Raw genomic sequence first — 27676 nt, forward strand, 5'->3', positions numbered from 1 at the left:
TCTGCAGTTTCTTATTTTGGGGACTGATCTGGAAACAGCATGGAAAGAATAAGTGGAAGTCAGCTACCAAGGCAGCACAGGGATGGCAATTCACTGGATTCAAGAGCTACCTAGACAAAGGCAAAGGTGGCAAGTATGTGTCTGTTGACTATAAGCCCGTGTACACTCTTTTCCTGGAAGACAAAGAATTGTCCAGAAATGTTAAGGAAAATGAGAGGAAACACTTAAAACAATGGACACATATGGTAGTACTGAGGGGGAAAGTTTATGTGATTAATAAGGCTTAGGCTTGATGAGCTTTCAGGCAAAAATGCCAATACTAATAAACACTGTAGAAAGAGGGTCTATTTCTGCCTAACTTTGCATCTAAAGAGAGAAGAGACTTCAGAAAAGAGCTGTTGCTAAGACTCTGGGCACACAGGGGTGGCAGAAGGTGATATAAGGCTTCACTAGGCATAGGCCAGCAAGAAAGAGAGGGTAGCTGGGAAAAGCAAGTAACATCAAGCTGCATGGGACTGAGAACTACAGAACAGTTCTTTGTGCCTCCAGTGTCCTCATTAGAATCCTTTGAAGTAAATCAGACTGTAATTTTCAAGAGTCAAGAACAAAGCTCCTTCTGGTCTTTGGCTCCCAGGGCCCCATCAGTAGGAATAAGATTCTGATCCAACTCCCTCCAAACCACAGACATGAGGTGGAACTCCCCGCAGATGACAGAGGGCACTGAAAGATTCTGTAGACTGTGCACTTTTTCTTCACAAAAGTCTCTGGATGACTGGCCCAAATTTCTTCTCTGGGGGACAAATGAATATCAGATCTGAATGCCAGGATCCCAGAAATCACTTCCACTGGCTATTATGGTTTGGAGCTCAATTTTCCTCACAAATGAGTGTCTTTCTCAAGTAGCCTAAGAACTCAAAGCTCTACTAAATCATGACAAGGAGGTAACTGAATTTCCATCTTGGTAATCCATCTCTGTAATCCCTGTTCTAACATTTTTGGGTCAGATATTGTTCCCATAAGGAGCTTAATGCAGATGCCTTGACACCCAGTGAAATGGATGGAGTAGTCAGGGAGTAGTTCATTCCAATGCAAGCCAAACCCTGACAGGGGAGCTTCACTGCTGACTGCCTCCTGTTCCTAATCAAACAGCACATGACAGAAAGAATAAAGGCATAGTAAAATGGAATGTGAAACAGAGAACCCAAATGCGGTAGCGACTCCATGGGGAGTGGTGAAGCAGAGACTTAAAAAGAGGCACCTGTGCCCTAGGTGTCCCACCCACCCTCACATCTTGGCTTTACCATTGTAATGATGGCATGGCAAGCCCCAGGCCTGCAGAGTCAGGACCCATAAATACTGCATTAACTGTGTCTATAAATGATTAGTTACCATAGCCTTTAAGCTTATTAAAAATAAACTGAGAAATAAATCAATCTTTGTTAAATGTTCAGTGTGATATTGCTGCTAAAAATAAGAGCATATTTGAAATGCTAAGATCGTCTCTCAGTAGACACTTACACAATCTGTAGGGAAAACTTACCAGAGTTTAAAAAGACCTATGAATGGCCCAGAAATTACACTGGTTGAGAGTATGAACCTCTGAGCTCCAACCTTGTCTTCTGCAAGTTACCAGTTCTGGAGTTTGGTCAAGATCTTCTCCATATCTGTCAGTACCCTGGTTAGTTGGTTATTTCCCCCTCTCCCATATCCTCCATAGATCCTGGGTCCATACTCTCAGAGGGATAAAGAATAGGGGAGCTTCCAATGGTGGGGATGGGACACAGAACTCTCATGGTGGGAACTGTATGGAATTGTACCCCTATCATCTTACAATCTTGTTGATCATTATTAAATCAATTTTCTAAAAAGAGATAAGTGGAGGAGGAATATGGCAAAGGGGTAGATGAATCACATGTGTGCGGGACTCAGATGTAACTTAAACAAAAAGGGAAAGAAATTCATTTTTAGTTTGCTCCTCACAACCGCTTATTTAACCTCCTTCTTTGATTAGTCCTCCTTCATGCCCTTCCATCGTTTCCCTACTCAAAGGCAGTAAACACACTCCCTGTATAGAAAGCATAGCAGAGAGGTAATTACTGCTGAGGCATCTAATTCCAGATTTCTAATCATGCTGTATTACATTGAAATCAGATTCCAAGCATGTGTGACAATCAGTTTGACTCTAGTTTCTTCTTGTGGTATTTTGAAGCATAAGCACACAAGCTCCAGTTATTTGGGGAGAGAGTTGGGAAGCTGGGCTGCACTTGGCTCCCATATGTCACCCAAATATGCGGCACTCTGCTGCAGGCCTGTCAGGATGAGAACTACGCAGTCTTGTCACCTACACAGCCATGCACTGAGTACGGTGAAAGCACAAAGATTATCACAGGATCCAGGGTGCACCAGCCTGGCAGTACTGCCCACATGGGAGGGTGTGAAGGTGGTCACAGATGTGTTTGACTCTGAACTCTCCTTTCTACCAACTTGTGTGTCTTGGACAAGCCACATTTTTTTTGCCTCAGTGTCTCCATTTCTGAATCTTTAAAATGGGCATCATATTCTAAGATACCCATGTTGGGCAGAATTCCTTAGAAACCACAGCATTCTGTAGCTTTGAGTGATTACTGTCAGCTCTGATTAGGTCTAAATATTGCCAGGAACTTGATGTGACAGATATCTATACCCGAAAAGCTGGAGTCTCATGCCTTTCCAGTGTCAAAATTCAGGACGAGGGAGAGTGCCAACAGGTAGGAATACAGGTGTGTAGGATGCTATCCTGGGGACCAAGTCCAGGGCCAATCTACCCATGAGGAACAGTGTAGGTCCAGAATACTTATCATGGAAACAGCTGAATCTTTAAAAACTTAAATCAGAAGAGAGAAATTAGTACACTCTAGCCTGAACTGCGTTTATTTTATACCAACACAGTCACCAAGCATATTTTAATAGATTCTTTTATTAATAGAGGGAGGGGCCCATAAAGGGGTAAATACCTAGGCCTGCCAACCCCACTGCTAAGGAATGCACACAAGTGTCCTTGGTCAATCCTCCCAGAGCTCAGAATTATCCCTGGGGCATCCTAAGCCTGTTCTCCTGGAGCCAATGCTAGGTCACGGGATGAATGATGGTAAAGCTCCGGGGGGGGGGGGGGGGGGTCTGGAGAGTAGTAGCTCTGGAATCTGCCTTCCATCAGCATGCCTACTGGACTCATCTCCGCAGCTGAGAGCTGTTCTACCCAGAGAAATGAAGGGAATATAGCTTGGTACTAACTTTGCCAGGAGTCATTTGGCAGCATATAACAAAATCTAAAAAGCATATTTTTTGACCCAACAATTCTGCTTTCAGGAATTCATCTTATAGTCCTCTGTGTGCAGGTGTGCAAAGATAAAGGTAAAATGAACACATCACTCAGGAGTTAAAGGAAGAAAAAAAAAACAGAACAGTCAAAATGTCCATCAGGAGGGCAGTGCTGACAGCCATATAATAGGCTGTGATACAACAACTAAAGGGAGCCCCTCTGACCTCTGTGTTGAGAGAAGGTACAGAGAAGAGGATCTCTAAAGGACTGTGAGTACAGGGAGATTCCAAGTGGAGCAGAGGAAAGGATAAACATACTTCAAGGGCTGCCAGTGGTGTACCCAGTAGAGTGCATACTCTACCACGCACAGGAATCTTGGTTCAAGCCCCTGGTTCCCACCTGCAGGGGAAAAGCTTCACAAGTGATGGAGTACTGCAAGTGCCTTTCTCTTTCCCTATCTCCTACCTCTCTCTCTCTCAGTTTCTCTGTCCTATCAAATTATCAAATAAAAAGAAGAAAAGGGGCAAAGGGGAAAATGACCACTAGGAGTACTGGATTCATCACGCAGGCAACGAACCCCAGAGATAATACTGGTGACATAAACAAATTTTAAAAATAATTAAAATGTGTATGTGGGGACCAGGAAGTAGCACGCTCAGTTAAGTGTACATAGTGCCATGTTCAAGGACCCGGTTCAAGTCCTATCTCCCCACCTGCAGTGGGGATGCTTCATGGGTATTGAAGCAGATCTGCTGGTGTCTGTCTTTCTCCTTCTTTATCTCCCCCCCCCTCCTCACCTAATTTCTTTCTCTCCTAGTGAATAAAACAGAAAAAATAAAAAAAGGAAGAAGAAAAAGATGGCCAGCAGAGGTAGTGCTGGCACGAAGCCCCAGTGATAACTCTGGAGGCAAAAAAAAAAAATGTATTTGAATATCTTATCTTTATGCAAAACTTTTGGTGGAGTGTATCACTGAGATTCTTCCCTCTTTGCTCAGTAAAGCCTGGGGTCCACTGATAAAAGGGGATCTCATGCCAGATCTCTTTGCTAGAATTTATTAAAGTTTCAGAATATATATATAAACAAGGAACTAAAATATGGGGCTTAAAACCAAGCTTCCATTTCACTGAGTGCAAACTTCTACATGCCACAGTTTCTTTTTCTGTAATTTTGGAATGACCACACTTTTTTTTTTGTACTGTTTCAGAGTTTTGTAATCATCACTCTTCTTCAGAGAGAGAATGACCACACCTTAAAAGAAAAATGTGACAATCTCTCTGAAAACATATAGCACAATGTATAGCACATATCAGGTCCTCAGTAAGTACCAGTCACATCTAAAGCCAGTGAGTGGGGAGGGGACGCTATGGGCAGGTGAGCACATCATTACCTGAAGAAGGCAGTGAGGTCTGAGAATGGAGATGGTCCCTTCCTGCAGGTGGGGCAAGCAGACACTGCAGGAGTCATGGGCAATACCCATCAAGATAGAACTGCAAGCAAAGGGGTGAGAGGCCTCTGGGCCCAGGTCTTGACACCATCCTGTTCTGAACTGAGGGCAGCTTTCCTGAGACCATTCAGGAAAGGGCCTTGATGCCTAGAAAGGTTCCATTCCAGCCATTGAAAATGGTGGCTTTACATGTGGGATCTAGCCTGCCCTCTGTTAATCTCTGTTACAAACTCATGCCTCCATGTACTTCCGCTTCCGGCCACAGCATGAAGTGAAGGTTAAGAGTGTGGGCTCCAGAGTCAGAATATCTGGGCTAGCCCATCTCTGTGACCTCACCTTGGGCTTGCTGTGTGTCTGAACTCTCATTCAGACCCAGACTTCATCCTTGGGAAATCCCAGGCCCATAGATCAAGACCAGGACTGAGAACTGAAGGCATCTGGTATTCTCTACTCATAGCTGTCTTTGGGTGGGGAAGCTTCAGGCAAAGCCAAGTAGAGCTTGCAGAGGGAAAAAAAGGCTCTGGGGGTGCAATCAGTGCTCAACTCACCCTGAAGAAATCCTGGGCCATAAAAGATGGCAGAGCTGCATCTAGCCCTGCTCCCATCTCTGTGTCGGGCCTGGTGGTGGTGGTGGTGGTCGCTGGTCCCTTCAGCAAGATGGGGGAGATGCTAGACCAGACTCCTGGCACAAGTTCAGATGTACTGACCCAGCTTTGTGGCTTCAACCTTGTTGCCATCATTTCATCACTAGCAGAGGTTTCTGCAGCTTATAAAGCCCTTCGTGGGAGTTTCACAATGGCCTTGGGAATGGATTCTCAACACATTAGATTAAGAAACAGATCCATCAGCCATTTATCTGATATCTCAGTTGGTGGAATTCGAACCTAAGTGGCACAACTCCACTCATAGTGATTCACCTTATAAGCCTTTCTTTTGCTCCTCTCTGGATCATAATTTTGCTCTCGGCACTGTGAGCATATTGAACTTGGCCTTCCAGTCCCAGGACATGAGCAATGTCACTTCATGCATGTGTTGCTACACATCACCACCAGATGGCAGTAGCAGCCACATCTTGCAGTGGCAGCAGGCAAGGTGAACAGAAATGTGGGCCTGTCAACCCAAGAACCTTAGCCATGGTTGCAGTTTCTCACTGGGGGAGTTTGTCTGGACAAGGCTACTTCTTGATTATCTTCCAGTCTGGGCACCAAAGAAAGGATGCCTGCTTCCCACCATCTAGAGACAGGCAAGGATGACACCACCCTAGATCCCAGTGGAGCGAATCAAGCACCGGTAACTTTCCTGGTACCAGTGTCCCAGCTTGCAAACAAGGATGCAGCAATTGCCAGCAGCCAGGCTATATCTGGAGCATCTCCTGTGGAGAGCCACAGTCCTTCCTGCTACTACCCTACACACTAGCCAAGACCTCTGATGACCTCATGCAAAGCAAATTCTGGCTCAGAGTGGCTGTCTATTGGCATTGTCCATGTGCAGAGGTTGTGCAGAGTACCTTGCACTTAGCTCCCTAAATTTTCAGATGAAGACTATGGGGCTGATACTATTATCATCCCTACACTGTCTGTGCTGAAGTGTAGGTTAAAAATTAGACCTAAGAGCATGAAGTCCTGAATTCAGTCCCCCGCATGATATGGACCGCAGGGATGCTCTAGTTCTCTCTCTTTCTCATAAATAAATAATCTAAACGTAAAGAGGGGGTTAAGTAATCACCCCAAAGCAGCAGAATTAGAAAGTGGTAACCCAGGAGCCAGGGATGTGTTTCAGAGGTAGAGCACATGTCTTGCATGTATGAGGAGGCCCTGGGTTCAAACCCCAGCCCTGCATTGAGAACATGGAAGACAAAAACTAAATCAATGATAATAAATGGTGGAGAGTATATTGCTGCTGCTCCTCTTCCTCCTCTTCCTCTCTCTCTCTTACACACACACACACACACACACACACGGTAGTCCAGAATATTTGATTTGCAAGTCATATCAGGTGGGCAGAAGTTAATGGAATTAAGAAGGTATAATTGGGAGAAGAATCTCTGTTAGCGAAGGCTGAGACCATCCAGGAAAGGGCCTTGAGGCCTAGAAAGGTTTCATCCTAGCCTTTGAAAATGGTGGCTTTACACTTGGGATCTAATCTGCCCTCTCTTTTATTTATTTATTTATTTATTTATTTATTTATTTTCCTTTTGTCGCCTTTGTTGTTTTACTGTTGTAATTATTATTGTTATTGTTACTGATGTCATCATTGTTGGATAGTTCAGAGAGAAATGGAGAGAGGAGGGGAAGACAGAGAGGGGGAGAGAAAGACAGACACCTGCAGACCTGCTTCACTGCCTGTGAAGTGACTCCCCTGCAGGTGGGGAGCCAGAGACTTGAACTGAGATCCTTACTCCAGTCCTTGTGCTTTGCGCCATGTGCGCTTAACCCGCTGCGCTACTGCCCAACTCCCCTTGCCCTCTCTTAACCTCTGCCACAACCTCATGCCCCATGTACTTCACCTGCTGGCCACTGCTGGATGCAACGTGGAGTGAAGGTTAAGAGTGTGGGCTCCAGGGTCTGACTGTCTGGGCTATTAGCTAGGTTGCTTTGAAGTGTCTACATGTTTCCTCACTGGTAAATGTGGATGATAGTGAGAACAACAGTAGCACTAATTAATAATTAAGTCTTAGTTTAATGAGGACATGAGGTTATTATCTATATGAGGTGCTCATTAAGTGTTTACTACTATTACTGATTGGACTGCCAGAGTGAATATTTCTTGTGCTTGGTTTTCCTGTAAGCTCCTTCCTTCTCCATCTTCTAAAATGTCAGAAAAATCTCCTTCTCTCATTTCCAATCTCCATGCTTTTGTCTGTGATGTCCCTTCTTCCCAATAGCCACTTACTCCACATCTTTTGAGCAAGTGAGAATGATTCTCCAAATGTCAAGACCATCCTAAATTAGCATGACGCACTTTGAACTTGTTCTTTGTAACTATATTTTATGGTCCCTAGATTCTTGCAGGCAATTGTCCCTTCCATCACTGTGACAGAACTTATTCCTAGCAAGGAGCTCCCCCCTGCCCCACCCTCCCCCCAAGTGCACACTGCAGATCACATCTCACCTGGGTTAAGAAGCCGCCACCCAGACATTCCTACTTGGAACATAGCAGATAAGGAGGACAACTCATCTCTCTTCACTGTCCTCCTCAGATGAACCACAAAATCAAATTAATGAGAGATGGGTTTTTAGTGCAAAAGTAAAACCCAAGCTCTTCAGAAGTCCTTTGCCTAACTCAGCCAAGAATGAGTCTGCCAGACCATCCTCCCTCTTAAGAAGGGAAAAGAGGGGAGTCGGGCGGTAGTGCAGCAGGTTAAGTGCAGGTGGAGTGAAGTGCAAGGACCGGCATAAGGACCCCGTTTCGAGCCCCCAGCTCCCCACTTGCAGGGGAGTCGCTTCATAGGCGGTGAAGCAGGTCTGCAGGTGTCTATCTTTCTCTCCCCCTCTCTGTCTTCCCTTCCTCTCTCCATTTCTCTCTGTCCTATCCAACAACAATGACAACAACAATAATAATAACCAAACAACAATAAAACAACAAAGGCAATAAAAGGGGGGGAGGGAAATGGCTTCCAGGAGCAGTGGATTCGTGGTGCAGGCACCGAGCCCCAGCAATAACCCTGAATGAAGGAAAAAAAAAAAGAAATTCTTGTAAAAAAAAAAAAGGGAAAAGAAGAAAGTTTTTTTTTTAATTCACTTTATTAGTTATTTAATAATGATCAACAAAAGTGTGGGATAAAAGGGTATAATTCCCAGCACTAGAGTTCTATAAGAGGGAAGTTTTAAGGATACTGCAAATCACTGACTCAAGCAAAATGAAGATTTTAGCCAAGAGTCATAGACTCAGACTCCTAGAGGGCCATGAAACTGGTCATGTGTAAGAACCAGGAGTGGTAAACACAAACACTACCTAAAACCATTCAAAAAGACGTCAACATTTTGCCAGACAAGCCTAATGGAATCTACAAACCTAGTGCTATCAATTTGTGGGCCATTACCTTGTGATCCTTACCTGTAAAATCTGAAACAATCCTCAGAATAGAGGAATCTGAGTGTCCTCGGGTAACCTCTAAGTTACCTGGGGGTACATCCTGAGTTTGAGTTCCTGTGCTGTCATTTCTCAGCTAACCCTCTCTAGCCATTTGTTGTTATTGTTAAGATTTGTGTATTAAGGAGAAATCGAGGATCAGAGTATCACTCTGGTGTCTGCATTGCAGCAGGACTGTATTCAGGACCTCACGCTAGAGTCCAACATCAACCCCATTGTGTCACCTCCTGGGCTACTGCTTTACCCACTTTTACCCTCTTTACCCATTTTCCATCACTGAAGTGGAAATGCAACAAGAATCTGCCCTATACAGTTGTTACAAAGACTAAATGAGAAAATGTCTCTGAGGAGACAAACACAGGCTCAACTACACAAATGCTGCTTAAGTGATTTTACGTTTCACTGATCAAGGGGGGGGGGATGACAGGGAAATAGGGTAGGTTTTTGCATATTTTTCTTTTTTTAAATTATCTTTATTTATTGGGTAGAGACAGCCAGAAATTGAGAGGGAAGGGGTGATAGAGAAGGAGAAAGACTGAGAGACACCTGCAGCCCTCCTTTACCACTTGCAAAGCTTTCCCCCGTAGATGGGGATGGGGGTGGGGATGGGGGGTGGTCCTTGTGCACTGTAACATGTGCCCTCAGCCAGGTACACCACTGCTGGGCCTAGTCTTGTATATTTTTCCAATTACATTGTATCTTCTGATACTTGCCATGCATTCTCCCCAGCTATTGCCTCTTCTCCCAACAAGTACTAGTGTGTGATGCAGGGAACAGCACTAAATTAGCCAAGCTCCAGGGTGGGTCTGCATTCTAGCACCCAGCTCTGGACCACTGTTGGCATATTGGGTTAAAGCAGTCAACCATCACAGTAGCAGAAGACCCATAGCTTCACAGTGGCTAAACACCTTTAAAGAGCTGCCACACAGCCCACACCCTAGAACTCACATGGCCTCTTATTCAGAGTGTTTTTCACAGTGGCCAGGAACTGTCCTCCTTGGCTCCCCCACCCTAAGAAAGAAGCCCCATCTTCCATGTGCATCCATCATGGGCACAAGACAGCAAGCTGGGGGTGTGGGTGGGGGTTGGCTGGAAACACTGCTTCTCCCCATAAAATCCACTCACAAATTCCCTACTAGGAAGAGTTACCATTCACTTGTGGTTGCCACACTTTCTCCCACTCCAAGCAGATGGAACTGTCTTCATCTCCTGGATGTGCCTCTTCCACACCTGTCACCTACATTTAGATCTCCATGTATAGAAGCAGAAGTCCCACTCGGCAAGGCTGACGAGCTCCAGATAAACCTGCAGAGGCCCCTGTTCTGTGTGGGCCCACACTATATTTTGTGAAGAGTAACCCACACTCCTTTCTTCCTTTATGAAGTTCATTCTCACTGTCTTAGAATCCAGCATCCATCAGATAGACTTACCTGTTCTTCATGGTCCAAGAGCAAAAGCATCATTCCTTGCTGTAAGGGGAGATTTGTGTGTGCCCTCTCTTTTCTGTGGATGTCAGCATTTTAGTTAGCTATGAACTGGGCTGTCAAAGCACCTATTAAACCCAGCCCAGCCCAGCCCAGCCCAGCTCAGCCCAGCCCAGCCCAGCCCAGCCCAGCCCAGCTTCCTATTGGTATGGTGCTCCACGAAGCGATGGGGTCTTGAACTGGGGTCCTCACACACAGTAAAGTGTGCGCTTTACTGACTAAACTATCTCCTAGCCCTGTGTGTGTGTGTGTGTGTGTGTGTGTGTGTGTGTGTGTGTGTGTGTAAGAGAGAGAGAGAGAGGGAGGGAGGGAGAGGGAGAGGAAGAAGGAGATAGAGGTCAAAGTACTGTACCTCTGGCATATGCAGTGCTAGGAAGTGAAATCACAACCTTATGCATGCAAATCCAGTGCTATACTTCTGGGCTATCATTTGACCAAAACTTTAGACGTGGCATACCTAGTAAAGCATACTTCACATGTGTGAAGATGCAGGTTCAAGACCTCGATTCCTATCTGCAGTGGAGGAGTTTCAGGAGTGATAGAGCAATGTTGCAGGTGGCTCTCCTCTCTGTTCCTCTCTATCTCTATCTCTCTTTATCAAAAAGGGAAGAAAACAATTTTGTATGTCTCTTTCCAGTTGTTGGGACTGATCAGGGTGCCCCTAGCTCTCACCTGGAGTCATGGGGATTCCTGACCCTCAGTTCTCCTTTCATGACCCTTCTCAACTGCTACCTGCTCCTAGTGTCAACCAGATGCCCTAAGGAGCTCCTGGAATTGCCCAGTGGTAGTGTCTTGGGCAGTGTGATTTGGTCTCCATTCCAGGAAGTCTGGAGTATTAACTGAAGTTGAAGTTCTTTCATGGGGTTGTGAGAAGTCAACTTGTCAACATGGTATTTACACATTAATTTGTTTTCTTAAGAAATGTCTAAAGAGTTATTTATTTATTCATTTTCAAAGAGAGACTGAGAGGCTAGAGTACTGTTCCAGCATAAGTAGTGCTGGGTATTGGATCTGTTAGTACAATGCAAGTCCTATACTCTGCCCACTGAGCAACCTCCCCAAACACAGCAAGAAGTGTTAATATAGATAGGTTGTCCTCAAAAGTATTTTCTAGGGGCCCCACATCCCCTGGGAAAGGCTTGCCTATGCCATCCCCCAAGGATGACTCAGCCATGCCTATATTTATGTAAGTTGATGAAAACAAGCAGTAAGAACAGTCAGATCCATATCAGCAACAGCAGGATTGGGTGGCAAGATGCCTTTGGAGTCTGGGCTTTGGAAAATCAAGACCTGGGTGTGAACTCCTTCTGTCACCTGCTAGCTGAGGGGCCTTGGGAAGCCCTTTTACTTCCATTGCACCTAGAGGTAAAGTATAAACACTTTAGGGAAGGAACTTTGTGATTGTTTTTTGTTATTGTTGTAGTTATTATTGTTGTTGTCGTTGTTGGATAGTACAGAGAGAAATGGAGAGAGGAGAGGAAGACAAGAGGAGAGAAAGACAGACACCTGCAGACTTGCTTCACCACTTGTGAAGCGACTCCCCTGCAGGTGGGGAACCAGGGGCTTGAACTGAGATCCTTACTCCGGTCCTTGCGCTTTGCGCCACCTCCACTTAACCCGCTGGGCTACTGCCCGAGTCCCTCTGTGATTGTTTTAAAATTGTATTTCTGTACTTATTCTGGTGCTAGAGATTGAGCCCAGGGCTTCCTACGTCTGAGGCATTTGCTCTACCACTGAACTATGCCTTGTATGTGATTTTTTTTTAAGACTCCAAATCTTTCCAAACGACTTGCATTTTGTGGTCCAGCTCCAGATGGCTGGGGGAGGCAGGCTGGCAAAGTGAATATGAGTGTCAACACATGGTCTGAATACCAACTCTGCCACCAGTTATTTCTCTGGGCCTCAGCAGCTCACTTATATGGAGTTACTCTTAGTTGTCCCTTCTGGGAAGTGGTGCAGACGTCACAAACTGATTCTGAGGAATTTATGTTACATACTAAATCCTATTAAAAAAACAACAGCAACGTAATCCCCCAGTAGGTATTCAACAAATGATGGTCATTGAACTTGAAACTGACTTCCTAGTCTATAAGTCTGCTTGCGTAACAGAGACCCAGCACAGACTTAAGGTCTCTCAGGAGACCCACACCTAAAGAACAGATACTATTTGAGGGGAACTAGACTATTTCCCTGAATGTTTAGTACTGACCAGAGTTCTCACTGCAGACCCAGTTCTGAGTCACCCAGGCAAAGCCTTACTCAATGTGCCTTCTGCTTGGCAAAGCACCAGGGGTTGGGAGACCAAGGAGAGCCTCCTAACTGCACCTTGTGCCCAGCAGCCTGGGTGCCCAACAAAGTGTGGCCAGCAATGCAGACTGACAGCAAGCAGCTCTATTTTTTCTAAAAGGAAGCTATTTTTAATCCAAGCAGCAGAGCAAACTGCATACATTAACACAGTCTCAACTGCTCCAACTCCCTCCAGTTTTTACTCTTCATAAACAGGATTCATGATCAAAAGTCATGGGCAGTTTGTGTCTGGGCCTAGTTGATACAAGAAGGGTTACTGCTGAGTGCTATGAATGAATAATATGCTTTCACCTGTCCTCACCGCCCATGAACCACAGGCTGGCCTTGGAGCTGCCTTGGGGCCAAGGCTTCATGGGAAGCTCCTCAGTTCTTAGAATGCTGCTGGTGGCTGTCAGGTGCTGACAGGTCCAGCTGAGGTGGTCTGAAAGTTAGGTGGGAGGCAGTAGCTAGGACTTGGGTGGACAGTCCTAGCACCCAAGCTCCCTCCTGCCTGCAATGCAAGCTTCCCATTTGTTCTCCCATCCCTGCAGGTTATTTTTACCACAGGGAATAAAGTGATGCTATTTCTCTGCATTCTACCCTGAAACAAGTCACACCAGCTCCCTCAAAAAAGCATCCAACAGATGGCTCTGATCCCTTGTGCTCAGAAAAATAGCAAACCTCCCAGGCTATAAGCAGGTTATTGAAATTCCACTCAACATACAGAAGGAACGGCTTCAAACTCCTTTGTTCAGAGTGACATAGAGGTTAGGAGCTTGAGTTTTGCTTCTGGTTTGGACAGTGCAATTCTAAGAACAAGCAAGTGACCTAGATTGCTAAGCCTTCATTTCCTCCCATGAAAAAAAATGGGGACAGGAGAATAACAGTATTTATTTTAAGGAACAGTTGTAACAATGATTAACTTAATCCACTTCCTGGCATACAATAGGTGCTGTATTTGAGATTTGGCTAGAACTATTATTACCTCTGATGCACACCTCTGTGGTCCTGGAAAGGAGCTCCATGAAGCCCTGTCATGGATGCTTGAGAAAGACATATGCTGTCGGTGTGACATTAATCCTAGTACCACCCATGTGTCTGCCTAAGAACCAGAAAGAGCAGGCAGGCGAACAGAGCGAGCTCACTGTTCCCCTCCAACCAGGGACTCTGAGCCACCAGGGACTGAGCTTAGTCCCAACACTGATGGAAAAGTCCAAGGCCTTCTAGAAGGGTTCAGAATCAGGCTGGTGCAGCAACTGCAACTTGCACTAATTTAGTGAGCACTCACCATGTGGCAGACTCTGGGTTAGTCCACTACAGGCCTCTTCTGATTTACACCCCTCAGCCCTATGAGAAAGGTACAATGGGGGCCGGGTGGTGGTACACCTAGTTAAGTGCACATAGTTTAAAATGCAAGGATTCAGGTTCAAGTCCCGGGCACTCCACCTGCAGGGGGGACACTTAACAAGCAGCAAAAAGGGTGTCTTTCTTTCTCTCTTCTTCTCCATCTCCCCCTCCTGTCTCAATTTCTCTGTCCTATCCAATAAAATGAAAACCAAAATGGCCACCAGGAGCAGTGGATTCATAGTACAGGCACCAAGCCCCAGCAGTAACCCTGGAAGAAAAAAAAAAAAGAAAGAGAAAGAAAGAAAGAGAGAAAAGAAAGAAAGAAAAAGAAAAGAAGAAGAGAAAGTACATCACTTTACAAGTGAGAAAACTAAGGACCAGGAAATGCAGGTAGGTGAAGGTCAGAATCCAGCACCACTTGGACTACTGAGAAGAGCCCATTCTATAGGCACCAGGCCCAACTACACACCACTGAGGTCTAGAAAGCTGGTTTCTAAGCTCCCTGTAGGAAAGGAGGCCCAGGGCCTAGCCCAGGTCTTCAAGGAAGACTGGCAGTGTGTGCAGCTGGCTCATGACCTTGAGGTCCAGCAAGCACCACATTCTAGGAGTGCTGGTATGAAGCACAGAGGGCCCCAGCCTGATCAATGTACATTTTCAGGAACTAGGGGGTTATGGAGCTCCACTTAACTGAGTGGTCCACAGGGACTGCTTGCTTGCCACCACCAGCAGCCAAGCTTCTGTAAGTCTCTTCAAATGCCAACATGTGACCTGGAAGAAGAGAGACCTAATGCAGTTGTGGCATGAATGCTTGAGCATGAATTGCTGTGTCTGAATGTGAACCAGAAGGAAGGCAAAGTGTGCAAAACTAAAAGCCTCCAGGCTGGCTGGGTTTGAGTCAGGGCACTCCAATAGGAGGGACTGCCTGGCTCTAGCCTCACAGGAGACCCTTCCAAGCGTCCCTTTGCTTCAGCCATCCTTCCCAAACATGCTGATGGTCTTACTCATGCTGAGGCGTCCGTGTCTGATGTTGGTTTACGGGTGGCCTCCTTGCAGAATACCCACTTACACTTCAGCATAGGCATTCAGGAAGTTGCTACCTCCCCTTTATTGGCAGGTGTGACTTTGCCTATAACTATTGTCAGGTACTTGGCTCCTGAACAAGAATGAAGCTCATCGTGGAGTCACCCCAGAGCCTTAGTTCCACCACCCCTTTCTCAACATGACTCACTACGTCCCCTGCTCATTCTTCTGCCCAGAGATGATATTATTATTATTATTATTATTATTATTATTATTATTTTCCCAAAGCACTGCTCAACTCATCTCTGGCTTATGGTGGTGCCTATCCCCAGCCACTCCCCAGAAACACCCCTTCAGTTCAAAGTCACTTTTGTGTGGAAGACAATAAACTAGCATCCATGCCAATGACATAATTGTGCAGGTGCTGGCTAACAAAAAAGGTTTAACAGGGTAATAAAAACATGCAGGTCTCAGACTTCAAGCCCAGCCAAGGAAAAATGGATGGTACGGGGCTGTTGAATCCTCAGACTCACAAAGGATGCTCTTGCTCCAAGCCACTGGGCAGGGCAAGGCCAAGCTTGGCACAAACTGGCATGTCAGGTCACTGAGGATACCAATAAGGCAGGCGGGCTTTGAACAGAGATGTGCTCAGCCCAAACCAGTGGTGTCCCTGAAGGTTAGGGGAACAAAGGGCTGCAGAGATGCCTCTTATGTTCCCTCACAGCTACACCTTCTGGCTGTGCCTTGGGGCTGGGAAACCTAATCTCTTGAACTTCATTCCCCACCTGCTAATTGCTCCCTTACAAGATTGTTCTGATACACTAGTAAGACTCTCCTAATGTCTGCCTGCTTCTTGAGTAACTTGCTACATACCAGGTACTGTGCAAAGCGCTTTATACTAGTGGTCTCTGTTCATCTTCTTAGCAATGTCTATGAAGATCCGTTTCATAGGAGAAACTAAGGAGAGAATAAACACTTTGCTGAGGTTGCAGGGTACAACCAGGACTTGAGTTCTCAGACCACACTTGCAATCATCATACTTTGCAAATAGAAAAACAATATACTAACATCTGATATCACTGTTATTCATCTGATACAAAAAGGACACTAAGAAGGACTGGCAATAATAGATGCAAAGACAGAGACCCAAGGATATAGACATGAGCCCTAGCAACCTCTGGCCCCACTTTACCCCCCTCTCCTTCAAGTCCTGTCTCCACTCTCCTGCACACAGTCCTTCTAGAGTCCACTTTGGCACTATACCTTCACTGCCATCAATTTACTTGGAGTGATCTTACAGTTGTCCTTAGAGGGGTGACTGTAACTCCTACGTTACAGGTAAGGAAGAGGGGCTCACGGAAGTAAAGTGTTATGTGCAGGACCACAGAGTGAGCTCACTGAAGTTTACGATTTCATCTGGGATCTTTGGACTTTGGCATCCTCTTCTTTGTGCAAGTCTGTCCCTTGGGTGCAGGTAAAATGACCCCCTGGGACGTGAGAGAACCCCTGTGACTCCCTCCACCTACTGGCAGTGCTTATGGCTTGCTGGACTGTGACTATTCAACTGCAGAGCTGAGGACAGAGACCACATTTATCCTGCTCATCATGAAATCATCAGGCTCCAGTCACTGTGATAAACAAGTGTATGATGAATAGTCACTAGCTGGAACTGCACAACCCCCCTTTCCCCAAGCCTCCCTTCTCACCACAGGGACTGGGAGAGAAGGACAACAGCTGCCTTTAGCCAACACCTACTGAGCACACCTCCAGACATTTTACTATGCGAAGTTAGGCAGTGGAGAGTGGGCCCCTCTGAGAGCCCCACCCAACTGAGTCCTGATGACTTCACATGTGCACCCATCAAGCTCAATTGACTAAGGTTGTCAGATTCAGCAACTAAAAATAGAAGATACCCAGTTAAATTTGAACTTTATATGAACCACCAGTACTTTTTTTGGCCTCCGTGAATCCCATGATATGCCAGATGGACCTCAATCTTGGTTCAGGCTTTACCATTTATTAATCTTTGGCATACTGAAAATTACTCTAATTCAACTGGGCACCCTGCATTTTATCTGGCAGTCCCAACTGTGGGTACCCTAAGTTGTTGGGGAGAAGCTATTTCTCCCCTCAGCTACAAAGGATGCCCTGAGGACCAATGGGACTCTTCCAGATCAGTGGTGGTCCTGGTATCCAAGGAACAGAGCCTTATGTGCTGAGTGGGGAGCAGTACCAGACAGGGAAGAGGCTGAGGGCCACTCTGTGGCCTGCAGAAACAGTTCACGCAGTACCCCCCCAACCCCCGGAATGGAGAAGAATGTGGAGCCTGCCCCAGCTGCTCCCCATTAAGTGGAGCTGGCATTTCATAGCACGTCAGAGGTGCTGGCTCTCAGCCCTGGAAGTCAGTGTTTGGCCTCTGAGCCAGTGCTGCCTGCCCAGTACCAGCCCTCTCACCTCAGAGCCGGACAGAGGGTCCCAACAGACCCATTGTCATCTTGCTCCGGCACCTCAATGGGGCCATTCAGGGGCTTTGTGGCAGGCCCTTGGGAGGGCACTTCCTCCTCCCTCTCCAGGGTGCCCTTGGCCACAGCCTTCACTTGTGTGGGTGGGAGGGGGTCTGGCTGTGGTGAAAGCAGCCAGCAGCCAGGGTGACATTACTAAAGGCTGAATTGTTGACAGGGGCATGGAAATGTCACACATGTCACGGGACTCCAGGACCCCCTGCCTACAATGTGCCACCCCCACCCCAGCCATGGCAGCTGGGCTTCTGGGGGCACTGCCCTTGAGGTCCCCACAACATCTCACCTGCACTCACTGTGGAACTAAGGGTGGATCTTTGGAGTTTCAGCCCAGGCTTTGCCAGGTCCTAGCTGTGTGAGATTAATAATGTTGCCTTTCTTCATCTGTAATACGAGACTCATGACATCTGTCTCCAAACGCAGATTCTCCAAAGACAGATGTCTCCAAAGTGAGATAGATCAAATAAGCATGGAACATGGCACCCAGCACAGAGGTCTTCCTAATCCACCAGAGACTTCAGAGAATGTGCTCTCCTATCACTAGGACCCAAAGGCCAAAGTTTAGGGAATTTTTTTTCTTGGGCTTTATTAATGAGTATCAGTAAGCCACTTGGCCCTCTCAGCTCAATCAACCCACAATACGCTCTGAGGCTCAAATGTGACTCCATTTCAGCTACCACTCACTCTTTAGGATTCCAAATATTTCAGATTTACTTTGAACTTACAGATCTCCATCCCCAGCATACTCCTAAGCATAACTTTCTGAATGAGAAGACAGTGAGGCCGATGCTGAGTTCCATAGGTGCCCCCAAGCAATTAAAGGCAGCCAGATTAGACAGAGGAGTAAGGAACACACACCTAGGAATCATAACCTTCACCAGGGACTCTGTCTTACCCTTCCCAGTGGCTGACATCCTGGTGTGACATCCACCCTGCATGGCAACCCCAACCCCTGGCAGCAGACATGAGTCTTTTTAGACACAAGAGTCCCCCACCATCTGCTCATCTTTCCAAATTAAGCATTAAAAAGATAATGCTGCCTGTTTTTTCTCTCTGGAGCTTGCAAGCACTGAAATTTTGATTCTTCTCATTTTACTTAAGATCCCTTTCTTGCCTGCTCCAACCCACCCACTTCTCTCCTTCTCTTAATCCTCCAACTTGACCTTTCACTTCAGACCTGTCTTCTCATAATGGGGGCTACAGACCACCTCCTGCACACTCACTTGGTCATACCTGTCAAAAATATGAATTCTTGGGTCTCACCTTGATCTTCAAAAATCAGTGTCTGAAGCTGGAGCCCAGGCTCCTGCAGATTAAACAAACCCCCAGACCACACTGACACAATGAAGTCTAAGAGCCACTATTGTGGAGGAAGAGATATATATGCACACTTGGTATTTCTCCCTGGCCCCATGCGACATTCCTTTGCAAGTTCCCATCTCTATTAACAACTATCTGAAATAGTTAATTAATTAATTGTTTTCCTTATTTTTAATTTTCTTTAAATTATATTTATTTATTGGAATAGAGACAGCCAGAAATCGAGAGGGAAGGGAAGATAGAGAGCAAGAGAGACAGAGAGACACTTGCAGCCCTACTTCAGCACTCGTGAAGCTTCCCTCCTCCAAGTGGGGAACAGGTGCTTGAACCTGGGGCCTTGAGCACGATAATGTGGGCACTTAACCAGGTGTACCACCGCCTGGCCCCATGATTTCTTTATTTATTTCCAAATTACACTAATGAAATAGAACATTGTCATTTCTTGATTGAATTCTGCTTTGGATTTTAATAATAGGACTCTATGCATGTACGAGGGTACAGCAGAAGACACACACATGCACACACACATAAGGAACTTAACCTTTCTGGAGAACTCACCACACATACACCAAGTACTTGCCCCATGTTTCACTTATAGCATGGTGTTAAGTGCTCAGGACAACCCTGTGATGGTCTCACCCTTGTCCTCTAGAGCAGGTGAGGAAGCATGGCCATGTTTAGCAGCCCACCTGAGGCAACATTTGCCATGGGCATCACAGTACTCAAGCCCTGGTCTGAGAGGCTGTACCCTCTTCTATTGCCCACTGCCCACTCTGACTTCTCCAGGAGCTCTTCCCCCAGAGATGCATTTGAATCCCTTTGCAGAACCCTAAGAAACACAGATGCTAACGTCTCAGCCCAGACCTGGAGCTATAATGTGCACTGGACATGCACACTGCTCGACGACACCACACGCTCCTGGCAAAGAACAACTGCACATGTGCCCGGTCACAGTTTGTTAATGTCAAGTGCAGACAGAAAACTCAAATTCCCAGACTCCTAGAATAGTGCTCGTTCAGCTTCTCCACACTGTTTCACACGGTATGGTGCTGCTAGTGATAACAAGAGACTTTCTACAGCCGCTCCTGAGTGTGCAATGCACAGGCTCACACACTCAGACCCATGCACATGCATGTGTACAGGCACATCCACTTCCTTGGCATCGGGCTCATTACTTTTCAGCCACAGGGCAATTTCCCTTGCCCCACTCAAGGTCAGGTCTGAACTTGAGGGGGACTAAGAAGGCCCTTCCTCATAGGTGGCTTAGATGGGATTAAATGAGAGAAGCACTGGGGAGCACGGGAAGCAGAGAACCTTCCTGCTCAGCACTCCACTACCCTCTTTCTTCATTCAAACTCCCAAGTGAGGCCACCATGTTCCCATCCTCCACCTGCAGTGGCCCAAACCTCACTGAGACACAGGTGTGCACAAGGACAGCTTTACAACACCAGTAACCATGTGCATGGCCAGAACAATGTAAAACCTTCCAATATCAGCTTCAGACAATAACTGCACCGAATGATCTTATTCAAGGGCTCAGAAAAATCTGCTCTGCTTTAATCAATGGGCTTCCCCCAAGTCAATACTCAGCCACAGCCTGACTGAAAGCAAGGCCTCAGCAGGCAGAAGGATTACATCTGCACAGCACCTGCTCACTGATGCATCCAGTGGCGGAGAAGGAGGACCGGCACTGGAAGTTCCCCTCCCCTAGGGACTCAGCGGTGCATCCTGCCTCCTCCACAGCTACGTGCTGCAGCCCTGCAATGCCATTTCTGACTGCAATTCAAGGAGACTTCCAAAGAGCAAAGGACCATGGGAGCTGGGCTGTGTTCCCACTGTGAAGGACAGCTGCATTGCCTCTGCTGAAAGGGGTAAGAGGATTTCACAGCAGTCTGTGAGCATTGGGAAGAGCTGCCTCCAGCTCCCAAAAGATGCCACCCCTGCCCACCTGGAGCACATTAGGCAGAGCAGAGAGCTGAGGGTCTCTCATGTTGACCTGCCAGGTCAAAGGCTGTATCTCTCCTCCCTCTCTAGTTACTGGGTAGAGAATAGCCTCCCATTTTGCTGACCAGCTTGAGCTACCTTAGGGTGGCCAGAAAGGGCACCTCGGGTAAGGTGACACCAGAGATTGTAGGGCAGGGAATGAGCCATGTCAGCATCTGGGGAAGACATTCCAGGCAGTAAGAATGGCAATAGAAAAGGTCCCGAAGGTTGGTTTTTCTCATCTGCAAAGTGCAGAAGTCAGAAACCAGGATCTCAGCGATAACTTTATCAGGTTCCAGAGTCTGTCAGAAAGGAAGGAGAGATCTTGGTGTTTAGGGGGAATGACTGTGGTGACAATGCAGGTGCCCATCATAGCCCTTCCTTTATTACGGTTTTATATGCCTTTCTATCCAGCTTGGCTTCGAGGAGCGAATTACCAGTTGTTTTTAAGAAACAAAAATAATCTGTCCCATTAAAGGACAGATATTTTAAAACCACTGAATGGATTTTTCCTGCCCTGGCTTTTTATTGACAGATCCCCTCTCCTTCCAGTTCTAAAATAAGCACCCTGTCTGCCCATACATGAGTCCAAAGGCAACACACTGCAGATGGCGTGGGCCTGGGAGCGCCAGGCAGAGGTCACTTGGAAGGCACTAGAGCTGGAGAATGCCTGTGGCAGCCTGGCAGCCTAGCCGCGCCCACGGCTTGTTTCCTCCCAGTCCAGGTGACCAGACACTCTTAAAAACAGCAGTGGAATGTGCCGAGAGGTGGTACTCACAAAAATGACAAATTTCTGAGTTAACTCCAGTTCTTTGGAATGGAAAACTGGCAGCTTCCTGTTACAAAATGTACCAACAGTTCATGCCTAATACATGGGTGTGGGCAGTTCATATACTCCAAATCTAAATTTGGCTAAACATACAACAAAGTTGGTACATTTTTAGCCAGGTAAACATTTTGGGGGACTAGGCTGAATTTAGATTAGTTTCTGCTCTGCAGTCCAGGGAAGATGTGGTTCCACAGATTGAGAAGTAAGTGCCCAAAGGGAAGTCACAGTGTCCAACCAGGAAGTTAGGAGTCAGTCTCTGGCTCATGGTGGACACTTCCAGTCTGGAAGTTCATCTCATAACTTGACTTTCTCACTAGAGAGGCTTTCTGAGGACAGAACCCCAAGGTACCTTAGACAGAAAGTAGAACCTGGGTTTTACTTCTTCTCATTCCATGGAGAGAGAGCCTTAAGCAAATGACTTTACCTCTCTGCCCTCAGCTGTATGTCTCTCCTCCCCACGCTAAGCTAGGTCTAGGTTCAGTCAGAAGCAGGCTCAAAGGGCAGAGAATGGGGCATGCAGCTCTACAGATTCTGCTCAAGTTGTGGTTCCTCCACTTACCTTGGACAAGTAGTTTATACTCTGCATACTTTGGTTCCCCTGTAAAATGGACACATGCACTAAAGTGCCCACCACAGAGGTGGCTGCTTTGGTGATGATTAAATGGGGGGCTATAATAAAAAATGCTTAGAAGAATGATCAACACATAGTAAATGCTCAGTAAAATGAAAAAGTTGCATACACTACTTTTATCCACATGGACCATTGAAAAGCTATATGTTCTTTGCAGACAGTGAGACTAGATAAGACTAGCTTCTCTAAGTTTCAGCTCAACAACTATTTAGCAAGTACCTACTGTGTTTACTTTCCATCTCACACTGGGAAAGTTAGATGTCACGTAAATTAGTGGGGAGGCAAGATCTTAACCTGGCACCTTTGACTTTCTGTATGGGGGCTTAAGAAGCTGGGCATAAATTGCATGAATATGAAATCAGAGCTCCACATGAGCTTGGTCTTGTTACTGACCTTTTTCAAACCACACATATGGGACAGATAAGATGCCTCCTGTCCTATACTGCTGTAGGGCTTAAATGAGTTGATGGAAATAAAGAGTCTGGCCCATGGAAGTGCCCATCAATGGTGGTCTGTTACCACATTCACACCATCTATGATGAAGTCCTGCTTTTCTGGTTAATTAGCCAAATGCAAAAATGTTATAACATGAAGGAGTTAAGAATACTTGGTGGAAGGAAGAAAGCAAGTCAAGGCTGGTTCTGATTCCCTAAACCATCAGTCCCCAAGAGCAAAACATCTGACCACCATGAGTGAGGTAGAAAGAACTCTAAGCTCCATGCCAGGAGGCCTGGCTCCCAGATTTGCTCTGCTCTTCCAGCTGGGTGACCATAGACAAGTGACATCCATCTCTCGACCCTGGGTTCCCCATCTGCACAGTGAATCTGTAGGAAGAACAGATGGCCTTCAAAGTCTACACAGGATGTCCTGAGTCTCTTGTCCTCAGAGGCACAGAGCACCAAACAGACATCCTAAGTAAGTCTGGTTTTTCTAGATCTGATTTTGTCACTCAAGTTTTTTGTTTGTTTGTTTGTTTTTCTTCTCCACAGCTTGCCTTCCTTGGTATATAGATAGTTAATAGCCTAAATTCACACACCAGAAGATCTGACAGCTCTGGGACACTTGTGGCCCACACATCTTGACGCAAATATGCGTCACTCCCAGGTCTGAAAAGAATCAAAACAAATCAGCATGAAATGGGGACTGTCTGCCTATGCCAGGAGGACAGGAAAGAGGTTCTGCCAGCTGTTAGGCATATGGACCTTGCTGGGACCCACAGAACAGGGGTGACCTGGGGGACAGCAGCTACGGTATGAGAGGAGATGGTGCCCAGACTGCAACAGAATGTGGGCAGCAGCCAAACAGGGCTCTTTGGTCTATATATGTGGAACCTCTGGCGAGAGGAATAGGACCCCTGGCCAAGAAGGAAACAGCAAGAGGGTCAAAGTCAGGGAACAGAGTTTGGGAGTTTGGTTGTCTAAAGCATCATCTTAGTTTAGAATTTAAGCTTCTTCCAGACACTATCAAAAAAAGAGAGTGGTGTGAGCAGATTTTGGATTCAGGAAATTCCAGGTGCACATCCTGCCACTGTCCAAAGCAGCTGTATCCTCTGAACAAGTCTGACTACCCTATCAGGCTAGATTTCTCACTCATACCTTGTGTTTCTACTTCATGGAAAAGCAGCTCAGAAAGTGTAAGGAATAAATAAGATAACACACAAAAAAGGCATAATGGTTGCTCTAGTCTTTACTCCTGGAAGGACTGTTACATCCTAACACTCTTTAGAAAATAGTTCTATTATTTTTAGTTCTTTTTTTTTTTGGTTTTGTTTTTAAAAAAGCTCTCTTTTATTAAAAATAAATCCTTAATGAATATGGGATGATGCCACTCAAAGACAGAAGTTGAAAAATAAAAACAGAAGGGAAAACACAAAGCAGATTTTGAACTGGATTTGTTATATTACACCAAAGTAAAGGATTCTGGGGTGAGGGGGGTGGGTTCAGGTCCTGGAAGATGATGAGGAGGACCTAGGTGGGGTATTAGAGTGTTATGTGGAAAACTGAGAAATGTTGCGCATGTACCAACTACTATATTTTACTGTTGGTTGTACACCATTAATCCCCCCAATAAAGGAGGAAAAAAGAACAGAAGAGAAAACACAAAGCAGATAAATAAATAAATCCTTGAGAAACTCAGGTCTCTTTCAAAGTTGAGGGAACAGGAATCACATAAGACCTATAAAACCATAGCATTCTATTCCCCTCAGCTGCTCCAGTCTCCTGTGCTACCATCATCACACCCAGACAGACCTTCCATTGGAGCAGCCAGACAGTGCTCAACGTTAGAACCAACTTTATATAAAGGAATCTGCCTCTTCCTCTACCCAGCCAGATGAAGTGTGTTTCTGTGAAGTCTGACACTGGGGAGTTTTAATATTGATCTCAGCCACTGTTGAGTTGGCCCATGTCACCTGTACTTAGCCATCTGTCATCACTGACCTTGGAGTCTTGGTGTGATGTAATAAGCAACCACCATCCAAGTTGTGGGGGTTACAAAAGCAGGATCCCAAGGAAATACATAGAATAGCCATGGAATCTGGGCCAGGGTAGTGACAGAAGGCTTCTTAGAAGTGATGACATTAAGACTAAACTTGGACAGGTAAAGGACAGAGAAAATTTAGTCAGACAAAGGAGGTATCAATAGGAAGGAGAAGGGGGGACAGTAGTGTACCTGGTTAAATGCACATAGTAAGTGCAAAGCACAATGATCCTGGTTGGAGCCCCCAGCTCCCCACTAGCAGGGGAGATGCTTCACGAAAGGTGAAGCAGGTCTGCATGTGTCTCTCTATCTTTCCCTCTCTCCCTCTCCTCTCTCAATTTCTCTCTGTTCTGTCCAGTAAAAAGGAAAAAACTGTGGCCAGGAGTGGTGGTGGTTTCATAGTGTCAGCAATAACCTTGGAGGCAAAACAAAACAAACAAACAGAAAAACTCCAATAAATCAATAGAGGTGAGACAGAGAAAAGGAATATGAATTTGATTTTAACTTTGTTCTCACTCATGCTCCTTCCCTCCTTAATGCCTAGATGAGCAGACTATAATCAGGAGTTTTAATATCTCTTCACATTAAAAGATTCTCTTATATTTCCAAACATATTTTCATAAGAGATTACCAAATCAAGTTGGGTCTTATTTATGATTTCCATAAAATGTCAGCAACCATTCTCAGAAAAAAAAACAAGGAATTAAGCCAAGAGTCTCACAGTACACCAGAAAGGAGATAAGGAACTCAGATCCTAAACCTAGTGAAATGAACTTGGCCAGGCTATTTATTGGGGAGAGAAGAGAGAGAGAACACAGATATACTGTCTTTTCTGAGCTGTTTGAAATTAATTGCTGAGAGCAACACACTTTATCCTTAAATATTTCAGCATGTAACTATCAAGAAAAAAATTTCTTGGGGCTGGGCAGCGGCACACACATTAACATGCTTGAGGACCAGGGTTCAAGCCTCTGCACCCCACCTGCAGGGGGTGGTGTTTTAGGAGTTGTGAAGTAGCTTCTGCAAGTGTCTCTCTTTCTCCTTTCATTCTCTATCTCTCTCTCCCCCTCAATTTCTTTTTTTTTTTTTAATTAATCATCATTTATGGATAGAAACAGCCAGAAATTGGGAATGGAGGGATAGAGAAACCAACAGAGAGACACTTGCAACCCTGCTTCAACACTTGTGAAGCTTCCTCATTGCAGGTGGGGACCAGGGTCTTGAACTTGGTTCCTTGTGCATTGTAACATGAGCACTCAACCAGGTGTGCCACCACCTGGGTCTTCCCCTCTCAATTTCTATCTGTTCTATCAATTAAAAAAAAAAATCTAAAAAAGTAAAAATGGCTACCAGGAGCAGTGAAAATTAATCATGCAGGCACCAAGCCCCATCCATAAAGCTGGCGCTAATAAAAAAATAATAAAATCTGGGGTGTACTTGGTTGAGTATAAGAACCTGGGTTTGAGCAACCTGGTCCCTATCTGAAAGGGGAAAGTTTTTCAAGTGGTGAAGCAGTGTTTCAGATGTCTTTCTCTGTCTCTCTCCCTCTCCATCATCCCCTTCCCTCTCGATTTCTAGCTGTCTCTATCTGATAAATAAATAAAAGTAATTAGAAAAAATAAGTTAAGAATTAAAAATAGTTTGGTCAGAAGTGAACTCAGATTAAAAAAAAAAATCTTATATGACCCCAGTACCACCAATATTGTTGAGTATTGTTGGAATACTACTAAATGTACAGTCCACACTTAAATATTTTGAATTGTTTCCCAAATGACCTATCATTTGCTAATTTAGGTTCCAGTCAAGCACCTCTCTTTTCATCACCTCTCATTTCATCTGCCTGTCATGTTCTTTGTTCTTTTTTTCTAGAACAGTCTTCATATGCCTTGATTTGTTTTGTTTTCTATGGCATTGACAATTTTGAGGATCCTGTATGTGTTGTCTTAATAATAATGACTTCCAGAGCTATCATTTCTATTTTTCTTCATAAAGTAGCACCAATCTCATGGGATGATGTGTTTTTATTGTGTCACACTGCTCCAAGTGACTGATTTGGTTCAAAAATTCCCAAAGGCAGTTGCTATCACTCTTTCTCCCAGCACCCACTGGCATGACCTCCTTGAATGGCTACCCAGCCACCTCAGAGTCACCTCCACCTGCAAAGGATCCGAGCCCAGCGAGGGCACTGTGGGAGACCCCATGGGCAAGAGGCTACAGCAGGAACTAATGAACCTCCTGATACCTGGTGACAAAGGAACTTTTGCTTTCCCTGAATCAGGCAACCCTTTCAAATGGGTGGGTATCATCCATGGAGCAACTGGTACCATGTATGAAGACCTGAGGTATAAGCTCTCCCTGGAGTTCCCCAGTGCCCACCCCTACAGACTCACCTACTGTGAAGTTCCTCACACCCTGCTACCACCACAACATGGACACCCAGAGCAACATCTGCCTGGACATTGTGAAAGACAAGTGGCCTGCCCTGTATGATGTCAGACTACCATGCTCTTCATCCAGAGCCTGCTAGGAGAACCTAACATCAACAGCCCTTTGAGCACATATGCTGCTTTCTGAGCTCCAGAAAAATCCTACAGTCTTTAAGAAGTACCTGCAAGAAACCTACTCAAAGCAGGTCTCCAGTCAAGAACCCTGACCTGCACTGTCCAGCCTTTCACCTTGTATTGCCTTTTTATTTTTTCCTTGCCTTGGATGGGTCTGTTCTTTGTGTCTATATAGGACTCAAACTGTGGTGTGTGTGTGTGTGTGTGTGTGTGTGTGTGTGTGTGTGTGTGTAGTCTCTTGTCAAGCCCTTGTAATGAATACATTAAATAAATATATTTTGAGGTATTTTATTAAAAAATTCTCAAAGAGCCCTGAGAGACAAGTTCTTAATTATCTGGACCAAGCAACTATTTCAACTCTACGCTCTCTCCCACCAAGACCA

The 27676-nt window shown here is 45.6% G+C and overlaps 1 protein-coding gene and 1 pseudogene across 10 annotated transcripts in view; one reads left to right on the plus strand and one right to left on the minus strand.

Annotated features, from left to right (window-relative positions):
• NAV2 (neuron navigator 2) overlaps window positions 1-27676 on the minus strand; it is a 762517-nt gene that overhangs the window by 395386 nt on the left and 339455 nt on the right. The gene's annotated exons all lie outside the window — the stretch shown is intronic.
• LOC132534091 (ubiquitin-conjugating enzyme E2 C-like) lies at window positions 25749-27519 on the plus strand (annotated as a pseudogene).

This window comes from Erinaceus europaeus, chromosome 17, assembly GCF_950295315.1.
Source record: "Erinaceus europaeus chromosome 17, mEriEur2.1, whole genome shotgun sequence".
NCBI lineage: Eukaryota > Metazoa > Chordata > Mammalia > Eulipotyphla > Erinaceidae > Erinaceus > Erinaceus europaeus.